Raw genomic sequence first — 22,681 nt, 5'->3', positions numbered from 1 at the left:
AAACTCGATGCAGAAATAAATTATAATTAGACATATGTAAATGAGTAGTGAAGACGCATCGTCGTATCCTTGTACATTTCCGCAAAGCTACAAAGATGAGAGGGGAAGCGCGTGGGGCGCTTCCTCAGTCATCTAAAACCGGCCACATCGCTATCTCTTTGAGACATCACCGTGCATCATTTCACTCCCGGCCGCCACAATTAAATTTCCTGGGAAAGTGTTCGATGCAAATCAGATGTTTACATTCACAAATAATTACCCATCCTTTCTCACAGCGTCACTTTTTTCCTAATTAATCTCGTGGGAGTCTCGATGTGGGATGGGATTCGTTACGAATAGAAACAGCTCGATGCTATACTCTGATTTCGTAACACAGTTTTCCATTTAATAATACGCTTCAGGCGGGAAACTCAGGTATCCCTGTGATAGTTGAGACGTTCATCCTTTATTTACATATGCATTAAACTTTTTGTCCCGTCAATTTCGTTCGCACCGAAACATTTCCGTTTATATCCACTATAATATTTATAATGCAATAAATAATAATGAAAACAGACACGTTTCCGTAACCTTACCTACAACCTGATTTATTGGAGGAAGTATTTTTAGTTTTTACACTATTTAATGAACGAATTTCATTGGCGTATTATACGTAGGTATATTACGTTGATATATTTATTAAAATATAATTAATAAACAAGTACGGAGTCAACAGTGTACACGTTGTATTATTAAATGAACAAGGACGTAAAGGTTGTCAGTCTAATTATTGCAACACAATTGCAACGATGGAAACGTTCTCGTTTTTTGCGCTCACCATGGCGATTGGCGGCGTGGTGGTACACAATTGTGTCCCGTATTGCGATTAGCATTCGCCCGATTATCCTATGCAAGTTTATAATTAGCCAGTGGCAGGAGTCCAGGTCGATCACTCGGTTAACGGACCCGTGCTATATCAGGTCCGGTCGTTGACAGGAACTCTTGCCGGAATCGAGTTTATTCCAAATTTTCGGCGCACGGCGATTTGAGCGACATTATTTTTTTAAAGAAAATATCTGACGAATAAGAAAGGTTGCTATTGCCTATGTAGTATTTAAAAAACACACGAGTGGCGTATGTCCTATTTTATATACCTACTAGTGGTCCGCCCCGGCTTCGCCCGTGGTACATATGAAAAATAGATGTTGGCCGATTCTCAGACTTACCCGATATGCACAGAAAATTTCATGAGAATCGGTCCACCCGTTTCGGAGGAGTATGCAGACTAACATTGTGACACGAGAATTTTATATATAAGAGATATATCAATTCCTAGTAAACGTTAATGTAAGATACTAACAACAGGATTTCTGGAAAAAATATGCTTGAAATAATAATTATTAAAACATTAGAAATCGTTTTTCCTTCGCAAACAAAAATCTAAATCCCAGCATATCTAACTACTATTTGAGATCTATTACGTAACTCTATATGTTAACAGTTTTATACGTTTCTAAACAAAACAATTAGAAAACTAAAAAAACAAATCATAATAGATTATTTATACAAAAACGAGCATTACACAAAAAGCGCGTCTAAAATCAAGATAACAAATCAGTCTTCACGAACTAGTTATCGTCTTAATTGAACTTCGTGATCATTAATTTCTCTATTTATAAACAAACTGGTTTCTCAACATAAACAATAAATATTAGAAATTAATTTATGACGTACGATCGACAAATCAATTCCAGGCACACATTGGCCTTTGTACCATTGAACTGACATTCAACAAACAGACGGTGCTTATTATCTTATCACATAATTATATACATGCGATTCCTCGTTGAAGCGTCTTCTATTGAGCGCACTAAATGATTGTACGTATGTGGGTAATAAACAATACATTAGTTATTTGCATTCATGTACCATATAGGTATATGTAGATAGAACTAGTTTCATTTTTATTTTTTATCAATCCACAACATACTAATATGTTCAAATATCACAATTATTAAGTATAATTTATTATGACATAATGTAGCCTTATTAATTTGAAATGGAGCATTCTAGAGTAATACACATGCAAGCGTCCAAATCAAATGCATGCATTCGTCTCATAGCTTAATCACATATACATAACAATAGGAGAAAAGCAATTAATTAGGCAATAACCGAGCACAGTAGCGGCCGCAACACGGTCATTTCAAGCAATGCGGAAACTTATAAGAGCTCGCTTTCGCACAGCAAACAGTTCGCATCAACTTCCCCGCACGAGACGCCAACTATTCCACGTCGCATGTACCCACGACGTAAGATATTAATCTTAGTACCCACCTATTAAATTAAAGTTAGGCGAATATCAAAGTCGAAACACAAACGCGTCCCGCTATGTTGACAGCGACAAACGTCTGAAGCGAGCGATTCCGAGAATTCGGGGGGCCGGAATCTTTGGCGAGAATTTAGTTCCGAGTATCGATCGTCTTAGTTGCCACCCAAATATTACGTTAATATGTCCCCCGGACGAATATTCGCTTTGACAATGAACGAATCGATAGCGCACGTGTATATGAACGTCGGCTACGGCGGCCTATATATTATCACGGACGCGAAGGGCGGTCAAATTTTAATCCGCTTCAAAAAAAGTGTCTTGTTTAATTTCGGTGATTATTAATTTTCTCTTAGCATACGTCTTAATATAATATAAGCGTGAAACAGTTACGACATTAAAAGCGTCCCGTGAATAACCACATAAAAGCGTTTTCTTGCATAACAATGTTTACAACCAAGCTGCATTGTATTAACATCAACTTCACAAATAAATTTTGTTTATATCGCTAACAACCACCCATGCAACGTTCAAATTCATGGCTAATATGAAAAAAAATGTTCAACATGCAACACATATCAAAACATATGATGCTCTACAGAGAACCAAGACGATTTCTTAATTTATTAATTTATAATCAATTTAAAGACTGATCAAGGCTTTTTGTCACCATTAGCAGCGCAAAGCAATATAAGTCAAAGAAAAAAGAAAGAAAAAAATTAAGGAAGAAAGTAAGTTCGAGTTGTGAATATTGAATGCGTAGTTTTCCCATTGTGGCATCTCCCGTTCGGCGGGCGAGCCACCGCCGGGCGAAGCATCCCAACGATTCGCCGATAGAGCACGCATTTTAAAGAGAATTTCATTTCAAACCGTTCAGATTAAATGGAATTCAATTTTCATTGCGACCTCCCGATTAGGTGTCATTTGCGCTCACCTTCTCGATAATACGATAATTTATTGTGAAGCGTTTGCCTGCAAATTAGTTTAATTTTCCCATTCACGTTGAATGCACGCAAAAAAGGCTCGTATTACTTTGTCGGTAAAATATATTTCCACGTTTATCGGACGGTTTATTATTTCCGTAATATTTAATGGGGAATAATCGTTTTGTTATGCGTCTATACGTATCGGTAATGCATTATAACGACGTTTCCTTGTGGTACAAAAGCTTCAATTTTTATAACAGCCTTACATTGTTATTATTTTTTTATAGCAATTGCAGCACCACACGTTTGCTGCAACTAACTTGTCTTTATAATAAGTAATTGGTAAGTCACAAAATATATCTGTATAACATTTCTTGTTGAGATCATGGTCAGTTTTGCAATAATAATAATTTCATTGCACTACATAATATTAAGTTTTTTTGAAGTGCCTACACATCTACTTGCGATATCTATGAAGTAAAAATATACAAGGATTTTAAACAATGAAAACCTAAACAAATATTACACTACAACCTCTCCACAGAGCAGATACAGACAGAGATTAATACAAAGATATCCCGCATAGCTGGTAAGATTTATCCCCAGATCGCGGTGCAAGTTGCAAGAGAAATGCATCCAAAACACCGTCGAGTGAGCTGTCACGAGCACACGCAAACGAATGTGAGCGCGGCCCAAACCGAGCGCGGCCAATCATTACCGTGCCATTTATTCGGCAAATTGCCTCCATCGATACCCGCACGCGGTTCCGACGCAGCTAGGGCTACCACGCGCCTAAATTAAATATCCCTATACACGCTGCGAAAGTGTATTACAATTGATTGAGACTTCTAAGAGAGGATGGCTTAATGAATCCGTTCGCAAAAGGATTGTCCGCGAGGAAGACACCCAATTTTTAATCCATTTAAAGTGGCATTTATTTTGCCAGATGATAGCCCTAAATGCGACGTCCAATTATCATTGTATATTTCCTTAGCCGCAGAGTTCTCGACGGTGACTAAATCAATCGCATCGTTTTGTTCAGAAAAACAAATTCTGGTGATACGATATGGTCTAGACTCTAGAGATAACTTTTAATATTTTCTTTAATAGAAAAAAAGTGCAGGTAGAAAATAATTTTAAAATATATTCTTCGAAAAAAAACGAAGCTATTTTAGTTTATTTGTGCGTATAAATATGAATGAGAAACGCAAAAGCAAGTTTGACCTCTTACGTGTCCTTTCCAGGTCATTAAGCTGAAGTCACTCGAGAGGCTAGACGGATACCAAGAATCATGAGGCAGATAAAGGAATCAAGCAATGAGCGCTTTGTTTAATAAAAGCACAAATAATTTCCCAGTAGTGATTCGATCCATTCCGAGAGGCGGATCATCGACCGACGATCGGATCGAGCGATTGCGATATCACTCAATAAATCTATCAAAACGTACAATTCGAGCTATTAGCCGGTGAATTGACCCCGGGCAAGACTGCTAAATTCCCGTGTCATGCCGATCGGCCGATCAATGCTACACAAATATAAAGGGCCCTTTCGATGTAGACGGAAATGTTTTAATTGCAAACAATGTAACCGGCTGAATAGTAAAAGTTTCAAGCTTGAATTTGGTTGTGAACGGAAATTGTTCGTTTGTGAGGATCGTGAGAGTTCAAATGTTTTGTGTTAGTTCTAATAGCCGGCTGCTATTCAAATGACATGATAAAATGGAAACATGTTGAAAACAAATTTCTACAATGTCTAGTCGCTGAAATCTTACAATGCCGTTCTGTGAACGGAAGAAATTTTGAAAAGAACTCATTTATATTGAGACAAACAGTGTAATTACCTAACAGCATTACAGTTAAACATTTGTATTTATTAACCACCTAAAATTTTATGAGCTGCGCGAGTTATCAGCTTCCACAAACTTAACATTATTCAAGGCTTAAAATAAAACAGTACATTTGTGCAATAAACAAGCGATAACTCAATAACATGGGCCGGTTTTCCCACTGAACAAAATATTAAATAACGGTCATGCAACACATCTAATTCCAACATATTATTCACTAGTTTAGGTGTAATGTGCAATCACACAATGAGCAATAATGCAACTTTGTAAGGTATCATCTTACACGTGCCGATTTGTAACGAACGAATTATTTAAAAACGGTATGACACAATTATTACAAAATGCGACGTATGTTACTATGAGGAAAATAAACGCGGTATTTCAAATTATTAACTGCTCGGATGTGTCGCTTGGAATGCAATATAAAAAACGTAAAAATAATAATAATACGAGCTTTATTACGTTTGTGACAGTTACATGTTTTTCGTGAAATAATTTTATACGGCGAACTAAAGATTTTCTCTTATTTCGTGCTCAATTTTAGTTTCATTATTGCAGTCGTTAGTTTTAACTCGACGTTCTCACACTACTAACGTTACATTTCCTTTCCGATCTGATAACGGAGATAATGATTAATGCGATACATTAAGTATACGATTTACAAATTAATTTATTTATAGTTATTTCAAATAAATAAATGCATAATATAAACATCAAATAAATTATACCTCCACAGCTACAAAGATAAAAACATCATTGCGTCATGAATAAATCAACAACATAGATAACATATTGCTTGCGACAATCTCGAAAATAACTAAGGAAAAAGAGCACATTAGGACAAACGCACACGACAACAAGGCCAATAATAGCGAACGCGAAACGTCGGCCGCGGCTCGCCTATCCACCCCCCGCTTGATTTGATAGCGCGGCGTCTGAATGTCAACGCACCGGCCGGTCACCTTGGGCCGTGGGCCGCAACGCAATCGGCGAAATTTAGAAGATGCGATAACATCTTATCGCTCCGGTTACGAGTTACGACGCGACGCTAATTCGCCCGCGTAAGTACGTAAACATGGAGACGGCCCGTTAAAACGTCGATTGATGAGTTTTTTTACACGCGCGCAGAAGCCTGTGGGAAACTTTTATGTTTTATGAATTCAGCTCACGACTATATGAGAAAAATCTATATTCATACATAAGTAAAAGCAAAATATCACTCTCCATTACCCAAAATAAATAGTGAATAATAAAATCTTAAATTAATTACCACTAGTTTCAAGGTAAGGGTACTTATAAGACGTCTGGCTTAAACTTAATCCTATTTCCCTTAACGCGTCCATCAAAGGCAGGCGAGATACTGTTCTAATTGAAATTAACAATATGTTTCAGAAGTAGGGGATTAATTTGATAATAAAAGACGTTTAAATTTAAATACGTCCAAAATTACAGAAAGTGAAAGCAAAAACGGGTTCGAACAACGGATTATACTGATTTAAAGGTCTTAGGGCCTCATAATCATTTCCAAAGCTTACGTATAAATAGATCAGTATCTACTGCACGGCGTTTTTTAGTAATTACCAGATAAAACAAAGTGTGTTTACATAACTGTTGTATTAGTCATGAGGCGTCACACGATGATCTCGGCGCGATTGACGTATAACTTTTAACGATTACAGTACGGGACATGTTATCATCAATTAAGACAAGAATTTCACGTGATTATACATGTAATGGCCTATATTTAAATGTAGAAATGTTAGAACACATTTTTGAACTGAAAAGTATTCCAATAACCATTTCTGGTATAAGAGTCTATATCGTTCTTATTATAGAACAATACAACACCTATAAGGACTAGCTATACTTCTGTAAATAATTATCACGTAGACAGTAGAAGCGAAACGGTACGTTACGTAAAACAAGACAACACGAGTGCAAATCTCACATGGCAACAGTCTCGAACGTGTCGCAAATAATGATCCCAATAACACGTAGCGCTCTTGCATTACTCACCAGTCAAGGCTGGGAGCGACATCTAATCCTGGCCCCATCTCGCAATCGTTGTGCATCGCAGGTGCCAAAGGGGCTGCTCCAATTTCCCACGGATCGATGTCAAGGAGCAGAAATAGAAATCGTCAACGCTCGAAATAATGGCAAGTATCCATGCGCTAAGATTCTATTAAACTCTTAAGTCTTGTATTCAATTAAATGGACGAAGAAATATAACGACTAGCATCCTTTATCGAACCGCTTGCACACAGCGACCATACAAATATCGCGCGCCTAATGCGAACTAAAACGAAACTATCGGCTCAACGCTCCGGGCGCAACATTGTTGAATTTGAAAACATTTTCCAAGTTGGTGGTATTGAAGACCGAAAAAGTGCAAAGGGGCTAAAGTTGGTAACGCGTATACTGTTAGCAAACTACACTAACGATTGTGAGTTGCGAGCTGTTCGGATATGGAGTGCAGTGGCGAAACTTTCCGAGACTAGCTTCCCGTCGCGGCTGCGGTCGCGCAAGGCTTCTCCGACATGTAATATGACACTGTTTAAATACAAACAAACAACCATTGTGCCAAACTACGGTCTAAGATCGTTATTATATACGCTATTCTATTACAAGATCTAGCTAAATTAAAAGTATAAAATACCTATCTATAACCATGGACGAATAATATAATGGGTATATTTGTCTATGCTATAACTATTCATAGTTTGCCGGAACTTTAATAAAAATAATGTTCATAATTTTAAAAGGCATTAAGTTTAAGTAACTATTGCATCGTTAGTTTAACAAACGGGCCGGCACAATATAGCAAAGCAAAGAAATTTCTCGAAGGAACCTAGAGGGTTTTCTTCCACATTATTACCATCTAATGAAATTCTATTCGTAGCTTTGAAGACAATATATTTGACCCGAGTTTACTATCCGTTCGCAAGGTCGTTTGCGCTAAGAATAGACTCGGTTACAACTTAGATCGTGATAGAAATCTGTAATATTTGTATTAAATAACTGTCGTAGTGTTATTCAATTCAATTGAACTTCTTAATGCGTTCAAGAATGAGATGCTAGAATGTGAAAGATCAGGAAGAATATATTGCAAATGTTAGAAATAGTATTGAACCTGATGATACACCAATATATAATTCCCGTATCCGTTCCATTCAACAGAGCCACCACGCTTTTAGCCCAATTCATTTTCTCCAGTTTAAATTAGCGAACGCGGTCAGCGAACGAAAGTCGAAAATATTGTCGAGGAAGAGATGTGTCAACGTTTTATTTTCGTCCGCCATTTACATAGCTCCGTTTTGTTTAGGACACGCCGATTCCGGCACAATTAATAAGTGTCAACGACTTTTGGAAACTTTGTAACAAATTACACTCGCGTAAACAACATTGTGCGAACTGCGATTCGTATATATATTGTGATCGGTGGAGGGTTATTGTCACATCGTGTGGCGATTCTATGGCAATTGATTTATTAAATGCATCAAACACAGCCTGTAGAACTTGGCTGTCCGACATTATATTTCGGTAGTAAGGGAACTTATTCTGATAGCATACAATTATGCTTCGTAGAAAGAACACATATTACGTTCTGGTACAATAAGGTAGCCATTAGTTTTACTTTTAATTACGGTCATCGATACTTGTAATTAAAATTAAAAATACATACATATTATGAATAGTCATACTAGTCTAGGTATACTGGTATAGTTATTCGCATTTCGCGGGCAAGTAGAGCATCGCGGCGCCGGCTGCGCGCGCGTCGAGCGCCTTACCGCTATCGTTTTGTAATTCAAATCGCCTCTACGGTAATAACAATTGATAACTATATATATTGTGCACCGGCCGATATTTATATATTATTGAAACTGTTAATTTGACCGTTAATGTAATTCATATCATTTTATTCATTCAGATGTTATGGAAAGTAAGGTCTCGGTGTTAAAATTGATAAAATAACAAAAATCTAAATAGGTATGTAATGCATCAAAAAATGATAATAAAAAAAATTAATAAACTACTCATCCAAACTCTCGATTAAAACTGAAATTTCACCAACACGATAGCATACATGGCGGCGATAAAAAAAAAACATTTAACAAAAAAGCTCTATTTACAGTGCTTTCTTTCTATTTACAGTTCGCTATTTACATTACAACGTATTAGATTCGAACCAGCGATTAGGCAGCACTACTAAGCGTGTGCCGCGGCTGCGTCGATAGCGGAGTCCATCAAATAGATGGGGAAGCGAGATATCGCGCGGGCGGGGACGTATTCGCATTACGGTATTGACCAAACCGTCAATTTCATACGAGCCACCACGCCACGCCACGTGACGCCACATTGCATTTTTACTGATTGATACACCCATTCGAATGCGTCACCACGGTTACACGCTGTTGGTGACAAAGTAGGTATCGCAGCATGGTAGCTTGGATCTCATAAAAATATTTTCATTTACGATGAACCGTGTACTAAAAATAATACAATTTCTAAATAATTTTTCAATTAGTATTTAAATTTTAAAATCATAGAAAAATTGTGAACATACGTACAGAAGTTTATCTGTGGTAGGTACCTTCGATAAATAGTAATACATATTTGAATTAATCAAAGAGAGTAAAGTAACTTGAAAGCACGATGCACTTGTAATATCATAGACAAATACGCTGCGATCTCAAACAAATTCTGTATATATATATACCAACCTATTGATAAGACTCTGCGACTATTTACATAGCTCTATAAACTTGGAAACTAAGTAAAATATTTATCGAACTATACGTGAGCTAGTCACTTTAACACAGCGCAGTTTAACGTCACGCTGCCTGAATAAAGGGAGAATATAAAACGGATATAATTCACCTACACACAGTTTACGAACGTAATCAACATTGTCCAAACTTTACGCATTAACAAAACAAACTGAACACATAAAACCCTTTCACTAACACTGATTTTGTCACGGTTTATTACGTACGATAAATAAGCGGCGTGTGATGCGTACAGACAGTAACGGGCCCGTATTTATTAGTATACATTTGCCGATGTATCGCGATATTGGGCCATCAATCTTCGGCTAAAGATAATGTTCGATGTAATAGTTCCTCGACCGGATGGTTTGAAATATCCGAACGGACGGAGCCACGTGCCCGCGCCAAAATAAACCGTTCCAATGTCCAACTAAATCCGTAACACACATTTAAACGGGACTAGTTTAAAGTGGTTTAACGGAAGGTTATTTGCGATTTGATTAATTATTGACGATTAAATAATGCCTTCGGGTGTTAAATTGTTGTTACAATCAGCTTTGTTTTTGAAAACGTATCTTAGTTTCATTAGGATTATAAATTCGAAAGGTTTGCTATGGGATAAATAATAATTATCGTAATTGTTTGCAATAAAAATAAATCTTGTCCTACACCATCCAACTGTCATGTTGCTCATTTACTTTTCTATGTTAACATCTGCACGATACCAGAAGACTCAAACAAATCTTGATGCTTTGTGACAGCACTAAAGTTGGTTGCCTTACCGAACTACTTATACTTATACGACAGACTGTCATGTCATAACATCAATACATAATTCCTTACTCATCCTTGAACTACGCGCGAGCACGTTCCCTCACCTGGAACAAAACAAACACAAAATTAGCGAGTTACATTATAATGTTCGTTCACACAACAAACGGTGCCGAGGTTCGAGCTGTGTGTGATCAATAAGAGATCGCGGGGCACAAGTTGCAACTCATCGGGGTCGACAACACCGCGCCGTGTTTTGACGCACTCCATAATGACGTCAAACTGACATGGCCGATTCTATTGCGATATCTTATAATATTAGAAATTATTTTTTGATCAAAAATACTGCTATTTTTGTCCCAGCGATATTTTTGTTTATTTACCTACTCTTTTGTTGTCTGGTGACTTGAATGACGCTGTAGTAACCGATATAATGTTTTACACGATGAGTGAAACAATTTCAGATGATTTCATTTTAATGTGCATTAAAAAAAACTGACCAACTTATAAAAAAAAACTTTACTGCACTTTAAATAAACAGAAGATACATAATAAACTGAAGAAAATGAATTACTACATAAGAATGATTACGATACAGACGATGTTTACATTGCATTACGTATTGATAAAGAAACAAGTAAATAGGTACTCACTCAATCCGTACATTTGAGTGTATTAAAAAAATGTAAACAAAATTAATAAACCTCTTCAAGCGCTAACGACGTTGTCTCGGAATGTCTGTTACAAAATGAATTTTTGGCGATTATCCAAAAAACTTTTAATAGTTGCTATTTTAAAGTAATTTGGCTTATTTTAACCTAGTGGAGATTTGAACACACCGGTTTAATTGATTGGATAACAATGTTAATTTTTAAATGTTTTGTTTCAGTTAACATGTCATTTACAGATTTTAACCAAGGCTATTATTCTTCGAGTTACACCGTCAATATTAATGCTACCACGTCAGAGTCAAATTAAAAGAAATCCATCTCGCATAACAACACACAGTCCTATGTGCGTTACAGACAAATTTATAGAGGTTCAAATCACGGTAGGCGTCACCATTCAGTCATCGTCAGGAGCATGCAAACAGCCTTGTGTGAGGCATGATTCATACTGGACCATACATCACGGGCACGCTGAAGAATATTTACAATTACAAAACGTAGTTGGTATTGGTACCAAATGCTATTAGGTAGTAGCAGTAGATAGATAGGTTTCATTCGCACACAACCTCAAGCCTATCCTATCGTGATTCCTCCCAATAAGCAGGAAACCAATTCGCCGAGTGGATTATCCTTAGCGTAATGAAAATTAATAGATCTCAAGGGATTCCATATTGATAATGTTCGCTGATTAATTCACTTAGTCCATTCACTCTCGAGTCACTGTATCACTGTTATATTTTATGACCACTATATAGGTTTCCCATTTATTATGGCCATATCTACATCTACGTTTTATTTACGGTAATGCATTTACCTTATTAAGGGACGTTTTATTATTGTCAAGTTAACAAAAATGCAATTAACACTTGTAAAATCATATAAAAGTATCTAAATGGACATATTGTAATATGTAATGTTGACAAAAAAAATACATTACTAATAATAATTCGACCCTAATGTCGTAACATTTGTCTAACGTATCAATAATTCTAGAGCGACACCATAAACTCCAATTAGGCCAGAAGCAGAGCAATTTCGTCGAGTTAAGGTAGATTTCGATTAAGATAAATAAACACGACACGACACGAGAAACATGGCAACGAAAAAAAAGGCACGATAAAATTAGCGGTAACACATGCAAAACGGCCGCGCAAGTCACAACACGGGCCCCTGCGAAAACATTGCAACTGATAACGGGAGCGATACGCCAGTTTGTAAATTAATATCATTAAAATTTATTCCCTCATATTGGAGTACACGGGGTCGTGGGCCGGAGGGCAGTTGCACCCTCGCCGCTTCCGGCCTCTACATAAACACATTTTAAATTAACTTCGACATCTGAGATAACGGTACAAAAAAGCACCAATATCGATATAATGAGGGCCTTCGCAAATCGCGAATGCATTTCGCCGTATAATTTAGCATTAATCGATATTGATCTTGACGGCTGTTTTGATGTTGTTTTCGTTTAAATGAGCCTTGAAGCTAATAATAACGTACATAATATACTGACGTTTTTTGTAACTAAACTTTTATATTTTAATATATGTATTTAAATTTTTAAGTTAATCTTACTTAATGACAGGTACTTGCATTGATTATATACAAAATTGTGTTCTAGAAGTTACAATACTTCCTAAAATCAAAGTGAATTACGTCCATACATTTAAGCCACTGAGTTTAAGGGTATTTACATCTAGTCAAAATATAAGAAACGTTTTAGCACAAAATAGAGAAGGATAAATAAAGCGCCGACGGTATTTCTCTGCGAGTGTGAACGTCGATATCTGTCTTGAGGCGGAATTCAAATCCCGCTAAGATCCTGCGACTACCCACTTTTAATCTTATTTCACCATCCTCGAAATAAGAGGCTGTATTATATAAGTGTAAGTGGAGTGGAGATTTTTCTATGTTTCGTATTAGGAAAATTACTTTGGAAGAAGTATATTGTTGTGCTAGTGAACATTATAAACATAATATTTGAATAAGTTACTAATAATGATATTGAATACCTACAAATATTACGATAAAACGCAGTTTATTAATACCTTACATTTGAATAGTGATTCAATCGATTTCATTAAATTAGTGTCACAAAATCAATTACACTAAATATCTAATACGATTTGGAGTTTTACACTAGCCATACGTAAACATACTAAATATTTCTGAAGGAAAACGAGGAAGAAATTAGACATACAATCAAATAAACACAACGTTATTGTGACAGTTAACGAATAGGTACACCATAAAAGCATGCTCCATAACCCAATGGACAAGTCCAGGTGCAACTCAAGTCTATAAATAGCTTCCCTTCAGATCATGTTTATCGAGAAACGAGTATCGGTTTAGCGCAAGAGCCATGACATTCATCTATGCAATTCACGCCATACAAACAATTGGAAATTTTCCTATTGATAGATTATCATGTACATTAATCACTACATTTCGTCCATCATATCCTAGAGTCTAGGATATGATGGACGAAATATCTAGGACCTAGACTATATTAAAGACAAAAAAAAAAAACATTTAAAAAATTTGACGAAAAAAGTTTTATCAATGAAAGGAAACAAATTTGTTCCTCGCTTTTTCGTTTCGTAAAGACATCTTTCTACATATGTACTTAAGAAAACAAACACACACGGCACAGCGTTGATGTTAAAGGCTTCGATCAAGTCGCTCCACTGAATGTACCGTGACTGTGGTCTTCACAAACCATCGGTTAACTTTTAACCAGTCGCCGATAAAAACCGTACGTTGTGTGTGAATCTCGACAGACTAACGTAGTAACGGTACGGCAGCTAATACAGATCGGTATATGTTGGTTCTATTAAACAAATGTCCACAATTCACACAAATACTCAAACCATTACACAAACACTTACATATTATAAATATACCAAAATTAAGTTTAAAATAAAACGAAATCAATTTTCGTTAATATCACACGATATTGAAATAATAAATAATAATCGTTGTAGACAACATAATTATATTGGTCGTAATGAGGATTTCTGGAAGCGTGGATATCGTCTATTAAGTCAACAAATTTATTAAAACAACACTGTTGCATTCTAGGTCGATTGAGAACAGAACAGTCCACAAGACTTGTGAAACAATCACCTATAATACCGATTAATATTTACAACGTCGAGTCACATTTACAAGAAAGCCCACTAAGTCGAATGAATTATGAGAACTGCGGTTAGAAATTAAATATAGCAAAAGGAGTTGCGACAATGTCTTTGATGTCTTACGAGCGAATGTAAAGTATGGATTGTTGCGATTATGTCTCAACAACGGTATACAAGGGTACACCGCTAAAAGCGTCTGCCTGCCCGATAAAATGAAAAAAAAACAAACGTCTGAAGCGCGAACAATGTATCTGAAGATAAAAAGAAATTCAGTGGTAGCGCGCTCGCATCGACTCGAATCAGATGCAGCCGAAGTCTATTCCCAACGTGCTTGATGCGAGACGGGAGCGTAACGATTGCGACTGGCGACAATTAGCGTTAGCTCTAAATGTCACGCGGCTGCCACGGCTTCGTCGCCCGGATCCAGGACATTTTAAAGATTTTTCCTTCACCTTTAAGATCTAGAGCTTTTCTAATGGCAATTTAAAGCACGCGCTTGAAACGGAGTATATTTTTATCGTAATGACGACTCAAGTTGAAAAATAGTTAGACAAGATTTTTACTAACTTGATAATTTGTAATAATTTCGGTTAAGCTTTAATAAAAATAAACGAGATGGTTTTGTACTTGAAGACGATTAAAATATATAAGTGTCTAACGTTGCTTATTAAAAATATTGCAACAATAACGTTTCACATAAGGCCTAATAAAACAGACAAAAGCCCAATCAAGTCGCAACCCAGACCCCGCTGAAGGCATAATCGCGAACATGATGTCATTACACATTTGCCGAGCGGCAAATCGACGATTCCTAATAAGAAGCGAGACGAGATCGAAATGAATGCAACGATAACGGGTACGTTACTCCTTTAGTGGTGACTACTGACTGGTGACTGTTGACTGCACAAGTCAATTGTCGTGTGAGCGCGCGAGTTATTCCTGACCATCGCGGTCTCGTTTTGGAGCGCCATTACCGTCAATGTGTGAATGTGAAACATTAAAAATAGAATCTAGAAAAAAGCAATACATTTGCTCGATATTGCATAAATTTTTTGATGTTCGCAAAACTTCTACAAATTAATCTTGACGAAACGAAAACAAGACCACAAGGACGAACGACCACACCTTCTCATTGTGCTACAAATTTAACAAAGCCATTATTTTTTAACTTATGTTAAACATTAGGTACATATAAATCTTTGCTTTATTAAATCCGTGCTGCAAAACGTGCAAAGCAAGAACCTATCAAATAATAGCACAAATCAAAAACAAACACAGACATAATAATCTATTGTATTGACATTACATAATAGCGAAGAGCAAGCGCAAATCCGTAGCACAATTAATTTCCAAAGGAAGACCGACACCTGTTGGTACGATTACGTTCGTTTGTATACGATAATACGAGTACTTCAATACAGTGCCCACATATTGGTTGATTTAAGCTCGTTAGGCGCAGGCCGGACAATTGTGATTGAATGGAAATGATCTAACAGTTATATGGGACGGAACAGCCGGATCTATTGTGATGAGTTGGCAACCAGGAAATCTTGAATTATTCTATTGCAATGCGAAGGATTACGGGCCGACTGTGTCTTGTGCGCATGCCGATATTTCTCACGTGTGTAAGAGCGATGCGACAATTGTCATCCGCTGCACACACGTCATGGGAAAATCGTTTGGAACACACTTTTGTCTTTAATATAGTATAACAGATAGAAGTATGTTCTGTTTTAACATTCATTACGTTTGAAAAATTGTTTGCATAATAGGTTTGATGCAGTCCCAATATGCAATATAGTTAGCCCACCTACACACCTGTGGGTTTAATCAAAAAAGTTCGATACACGCCTATACCCTGAACTAATCATCGATGTTCAAAGAACCAAGTTACAAGGACTGCCTAGGAAGTTTTCAAATCGCCCACGGCGCTGCTTAGACAACTTTTATACAACCTTTGACGAGGTATCGCCTCTGTACCGCTTTAGAGTTCAGATAATGTAATTTTATAAGGTCGGGACATGACATGCCGTAGGCGGGAGCGTTCTGGTTCCTCGCTGGAGACATGTTTATCGATACCGTAAGCTATCGTATCAATTCTATGACGTAAATACAGCCATATTTACATTGAACAAGCAAACAAAAATCCCTTTTGTTTATCGGTGGTAAAAATAGTGTTATTCAATAAAATTTTCAAAGAATAATAATGATTTTATCTATTTTTAGTACTTATGACGCATAGGAAAGCAAATTGACGCACATGATTGGTTTGATGATAATCACCAAGTTTAAACAAAAGCGTTTTTCGATTACCTTATGACTATATTACGTAACAGTTAGTGATAGGAATACATTAACACGATTGGTTACCAAGTTCACAACGACCTACACGATATTAGTGACTCGACACCGGACTAACATGAAGGTGTCGGCCGGGGCGACCTTTCGAATGAACAGAAGGAATGCTCAGACGGCATCACCACTCGCGGTGGCCACATACATTTATTGCTCATTTTATTGGAAAACACGCTTCCGCGTTCCTTACCGTGCCGTTACACATTAACATTAAAGCCGCACTAAACTATGGCTCGTGTGTGTACGTTCTGTTGTTTGGAATTTATTGCCGATAATGAAATTCATAAGCAAACATTGACCTGAACTGAATTTTATGATACGCCATGCATTATAATATGCATGCTACGGGCATTAATAATCGTTATACATATAGAAATTATAAACAGTATATAATTTTAAAATTACAATCGTTCTAATTCGATTATATTGAGAGAGGTGTTCCCTTATTATTTATTTCAAAAGTTAGTGAATGTCTTAATAGGCATATAAGAATTATGTGCAATATCGCAGTTTAGGCTTCTGAAATCAATCGTATCATCGAATATTATTATTATATATGTTACCGGAAATGTATGTAATCCGTCATTGTATACAATTCCTAGGAAATGTATAAAATTCCTAAAATCGCACGGAAATGTGTGAAATAAATTATTTTATACACATTTCCTAGGAAATCTATACATTTCCTAAATAGCTATCGGAAATGTAAAACATTTAAGATATTGATATGTCGCGGGCAAATCTATACTAATATTATAAAGAGGAAAGGTTTGTGTGTATGTATGGTTTTTACGCATAAATTACAGGACCGATTTTGATGAAATTTGGCACAGATAATCTTTAGACCCTGAGAAAGAATATAGGCTACCTTTTATTGCGAAATATGTACCAAGGGCGAAGCCGGGGCGGACCGCTTGTTGTATATAATCTGGCCGTTTACAAACGGTCGGCATTTTGTAGTAACTATGCCGATAATTCGTAATCAGAAATTTTTGGTTTGGATAAGGGTGTGGGTTAGGTTAGGTTCGTGTTTTTTAAAACTACACAGATATAGGAGCCCCACGAAGTGGGGCTCCGTCGGCTCGTGACCGTTGAATTTTGGAAAAAGACGAATTTTCGGCATATTAAAACAGCTAGCCGTAATGTAATACGGCGGATTATTCAATCCGACTGCGCCAAATATACGAGGGGACAGCGGGACGAGGGGACTGATTACTTGCCAAATGAAAATTTGATTTTATAAGAATAAAATATATAAGTTGATTTTGTGATATTCACGTTAAAAGTTAGATAGTTGATTTTTAAAATGTTACTTAGTAAGATAATAATATGAACATAATATTATTACAATTTTACGGTATGACTGTTACCCGATTGTATCAATAAGAGCTATAATAAAAAATAACAACGTGTTTTATTACAGAAAGCATTTACTTTACACATTTCCTAATACGATATTGGAATTGTATACAATTCTTAGGAAGATTATACATTTCCTAGGATATGCATGCATTAAATAGTTTTTTAAACAATATTTTATACATTTCCTAAATGGTATCGGAATTGTACACATTTCCTAGGAATTGTATACAATTCCTTGATTTCATACATTTCCGGTAACATATATAATATTAGCTATTAAAACTGAATTGTTGATTGGATCTGCACACCCCGCATAATAAGATATTACAAAAAATATTAATGGATATTTGAGTTCTGCAAAAAGGTCCGATCATTTTTTATCCGCTCATTAAACTAGGTGTAAAATCCGCCGCGTGTTTATCGCGGTCGTATTATAATAAATTTTCTTCTTGGGCCCTCAGTACGTGCGCCCGATGAATAAATGAATAATAGCGTTCGAAAGAGCACGCTCGCGGCATACCAATTTTTCTCGAGATGCTAATAATGTTACTCGCATTTTTCACCAGTCCGCCTCGTGACAGAGATGACTTCGGCGACTGATGAGAAGTATATTGAGAATGGATGGCATTGTTACGTTTATAGAGTCGCCGAGTGGAAACCGAACACGGAATAACCTAGCGCAGAAACTTTAAGGCGATCGTGTATTTATTTACAAGTTGTCGACAAATCCGAGTTAAACGTGTGTGCCGACACAAAAGTAGTCAAGTATGAAACATACGGGGGCTCTTTATAATCCAATAAGCGACGGTGCGGTCGGCGGGCGCCCCTAGATTCCTATTCCATTAGGTGTCGTCGAGGCGCGCAATTTGCAAATGAAAACAACTTATTGAAATTCTTTCCCGGGCCGCGCCGAGAGCGACCGCAAGTGCTTTCTGCGATCGCTCCAGATGGCACACGCCGGGAATTTCCTTGATTACTATCTACTTCTATATACTAATGCGTTTGAATGTACCTACCCTATCTACGATTGTTTGATAAATTCAAACACCGACTAAATAAAAATCCCTTTCATAATAATTTTCAATCTCCTAAAGTTTACCTCGACACCTTTAAATATAGAGTGGTGAACTTTTAATAGGATTGATGAAGTTATAATCGTAAGCTAACCTTATGAAACGCGTTAAAAATATTAACCCCTTAATCCGGGATTAAGTCGTAATTCAAACAGTCCCTTTATTAAACTTGTAAATTCAAGTTAAGCACCTTTAATAACAGGTCGAAAAAAATCTTCGTTTCATAAACAACGATTTAGCAAATTAATGAGACGCGTAAAATTTAAGGCGAGCAACACGGCTACCTGGTTCTTTATGGGTCCCATAAAATTCGTCAAATCTTATGGCCGAAGTATAAACTGGTGAAAGAGTTGAAAATTGGTCGGCGAGGCTAATCATGCACGGTATTTTGCATAAATTACGTACACTGCAGCAATCGAGCCGGATTTCTGAAAAATAAACGGGCGTAAAATAAGCCCCCGTGTTCGAATGCAAATAACACCATTATATGCTAATGCGACGTGCGTAATCCCCTATCGCGTTTTGTATTTGCACAAACCTTCCCAAAATAGCTACCAAATCTTATTTGGTTGTCAGTGCACTGACTCCGAATGTTTTTTAACAAAACGTAAAAGTAATTTTTACCGCACAAAGAAGGCTGGGAATACATCATACAAATGAGTTTAATTTTAAAATCTAATGAATATATTGTACATTATTCTACAATTTAATTTATAAATACAAAAACCCACACAAAAAGTAAGGGTTTGATTTTGTGCAAGAATGTATCGTAACGTGTCGAAGTGGCAATATTGGCTCGAGTATTTCCCATGTAGGGTGCGTCGCGTCGTTGTGGGGCGCAATTACCGAGAATAAAACCTCTATAAACTGAGAGCGATTATACCATTACAATTTACACTTGCACCTCCCAATATTCGATGCCACTCTGAAAACCTCCTAGAATGTCGTGCATACGAGTATAATACTTCGACGCCAGTCGTAAATTAAATATAATAGGCGCACCACAGAAACACTGGTTTATGAGGTCCCCGAATAGCGTACCGAATCGATTACCGAATATTTATTTCGGCATTGAAGACATTTCACGGAACAAAAATAAGTTATGGATCATAAAACGTTACCAATGTACTTTAATTTGACATAGTTACCATGCAGCCGAAACGTAAGTACGCGCAAGATGAGGTACAAATAGAAACGCAACTTTTACAATGTTTCATAAACACGTGTACCCGTAAGATTGATGAGTATTATATACTGACAGTTTTATAACTTTACTTTTAGAGCTTAGCTAAAGCAATATTACTTCAATGTTGGAGCCTTAAAACAATCTGTCAACAAAAAGTTTTACATACACTTTATGTGTTTACTCTACGGCGACGTGAGCGGCGATGATTAAAAGTAGCACTTCTCTACCTACTTCTTCGACTTTATGGCTTTTAATGTTCTACTTAATTACAACAACATTATCTTTTTTAACTACGTATCAATTAAATATAATCACACAAACTATAAAACTTTAAGGATAAATGTTCGGTTGATAAAATGTCGTTAGTTCCAAGGACATAATTTATATCGGAACTAGATTTGATTGAAAAAATATTGATTCATCAGTCACAAATTTTAAAATTCTATCAGATGTCGATGAAGATGACGATGCTCGACTTTTGAGCTTAAACAAACACAAGATCAAGCTGGCCCACGAAGTTCAGTTGCATCGACCAATCACACAAGACACAGCAAAAAATATCAATTCGCGTCGAGAAGATTCAATTGTCTGCGGCCGAAGAGACGCGTGAAACATAAGAAGCTAATTTCCTCTGGGATAAAGTTCGTGGCGGGAAATCCCTGTCTGCCGCGTGTGCGTCAGGCGCCGCCATTAGCATCGTTCTGTTTTGTTTGCTATCTCCTGATTACATCGCGCACGGTTAATCAAATAGCGTCGCCTTTCCGCAACACACGTTTTTGTTTAATACTCCATGATAATATAACAAGCGCCTAATATTACGTACTACAAAGGTACGTAATAAGCTTGAATATGGATGCGACTTTCTTTTTTCTCCATGTGCAATTTACAAATATGTATCTAAAAAATTTTGGGAATGCCAATTTTAAATAATGTAGTGGGTAATAAAGAATACCGCACAACCATTCATATCACCACGCTGCAAATTAAAAGCAATTCGTACGCATACGATTGGGCATATTTCAGTATAGTAATCCCAATCCCGGGCGCATAACATCGCAAATGGTTGTTCATTGACGATTATTACGCCTTGTTCTCATATAAAAAACTGTCGGACAAGAGATTATGGTACATTCACTTCCCCTTTTATCGCAGGGCGCGTGCCATCGCGTCTTGGATATCAGAAGGGTTCGTTCGCGTGTGCATAATAAAGGGTCCGGTGCCCGCAGTGGACAAGGACGCTTAGCCCGACCCCTCGGACATGTCAACACTAATTTAGAACTGCGCATAATAAATGCTTTTTAAATTTCGGTATATGCATTGCTGGGTGCCATTTGGCTTTGTGTGTATGCCATTCTTAGTAGGTAATCGATTCGTTTCAATAGAAGATGTGAGTAAGACTTAACCAGTAATGACAAAAATTAAATTAAACGCTTTATAGAAACTATAAATTATACAAATTCGTCCATTTTAATTTATTTTTGAGACACCACTAAGGAGTTTGTTCATCTTAAGACAAACGTTTTAGGTATTTTGTTATTCCTCGAGAGCTTCTGTGTATTTTTATTAGGTCAAGATTAATACTGTGTACTATTTTACTTCAGTTAGGTATTTTGAACATCGTTTAATTTCTGTATTTTCAATAACATTCATTTCATTCAGTAAATATTGAAATATTTACAAAAAGCGTGAAACTACGTCTTGTAGGTGTTTAAGACGGAAAAACACAGTGAAAAGACGTAGTTTTCATAAATTAATGGCAGACACGTCAAGTATGGCCAAACTTTAGGGATGACATTATTAACCAAACTATTCCGACTCCAGAAGGCTGGTCCTCACGATGAGATGAAGGTTTCATTGTTAGTAAACTTATCCGAAAGGTAACCAAAACACTCGAGACCAAAATAGGACTGGCATTTACGGGTAGATATGAGCATTTTGTAGAAAAACATGCACAATATATTTTTTGAATACTGATGAAGGACGAATATGATCAATGAGGGCACTGTAAAATAGTTTAGCAGCCACTTCATTTCCTATCCTATATTCTAACTAACGATCTATAAGTGCTATTCAACACACCGTCCTTATAACAAAATCATCCTTACCACTTATTACAACAAAACGCCAAACGGTCACAATCTCTAAGTCCCAAACAACCAATATGTACTTATATATCTATAGATATAGGAGTATCTCCAAATACAGCATCACTATAGTAACAACAAGAGAAGCATGTAGCACCGAGTGTTCGCCAGACGGCCGGCACGCTGCGCCGTTCGCACG

General features: G+C 36.7%; 1 protein-coding gene across 5 annotated transcripts in view; it reads right to left on the bottom strand.

The window, feature by feature from the left end:
- The window catches only part of mnb (minibrain), a 126,880-nt gene that overhangs the window by 41,506 nt on the left and 62,693 nt on the right, over nucleotides 1-22,681 (bottom strand). The gene's annotated exons all lie outside the window — the stretch shown is intronic.

Source organism: Colias philodice, chromosome 7, assembly GCF_061535455.1.
Source record: "Colias philodice isolate Cphi_HAF_F1 chromosome 7, ilColPhil1 Martin Lab GWU primary, whole genome shotgun sequence".
Classification (NCBI taxonomy): Eukaryota; Metazoa; Arthropoda; class Insecta; order Lepidoptera; family Pieridae; genus Colias; species Colias philodice.
Note: the sequence above shows the minus strand (reverse complement) of the source record. Positions and strands in the feature narration are given on the sequence as shown.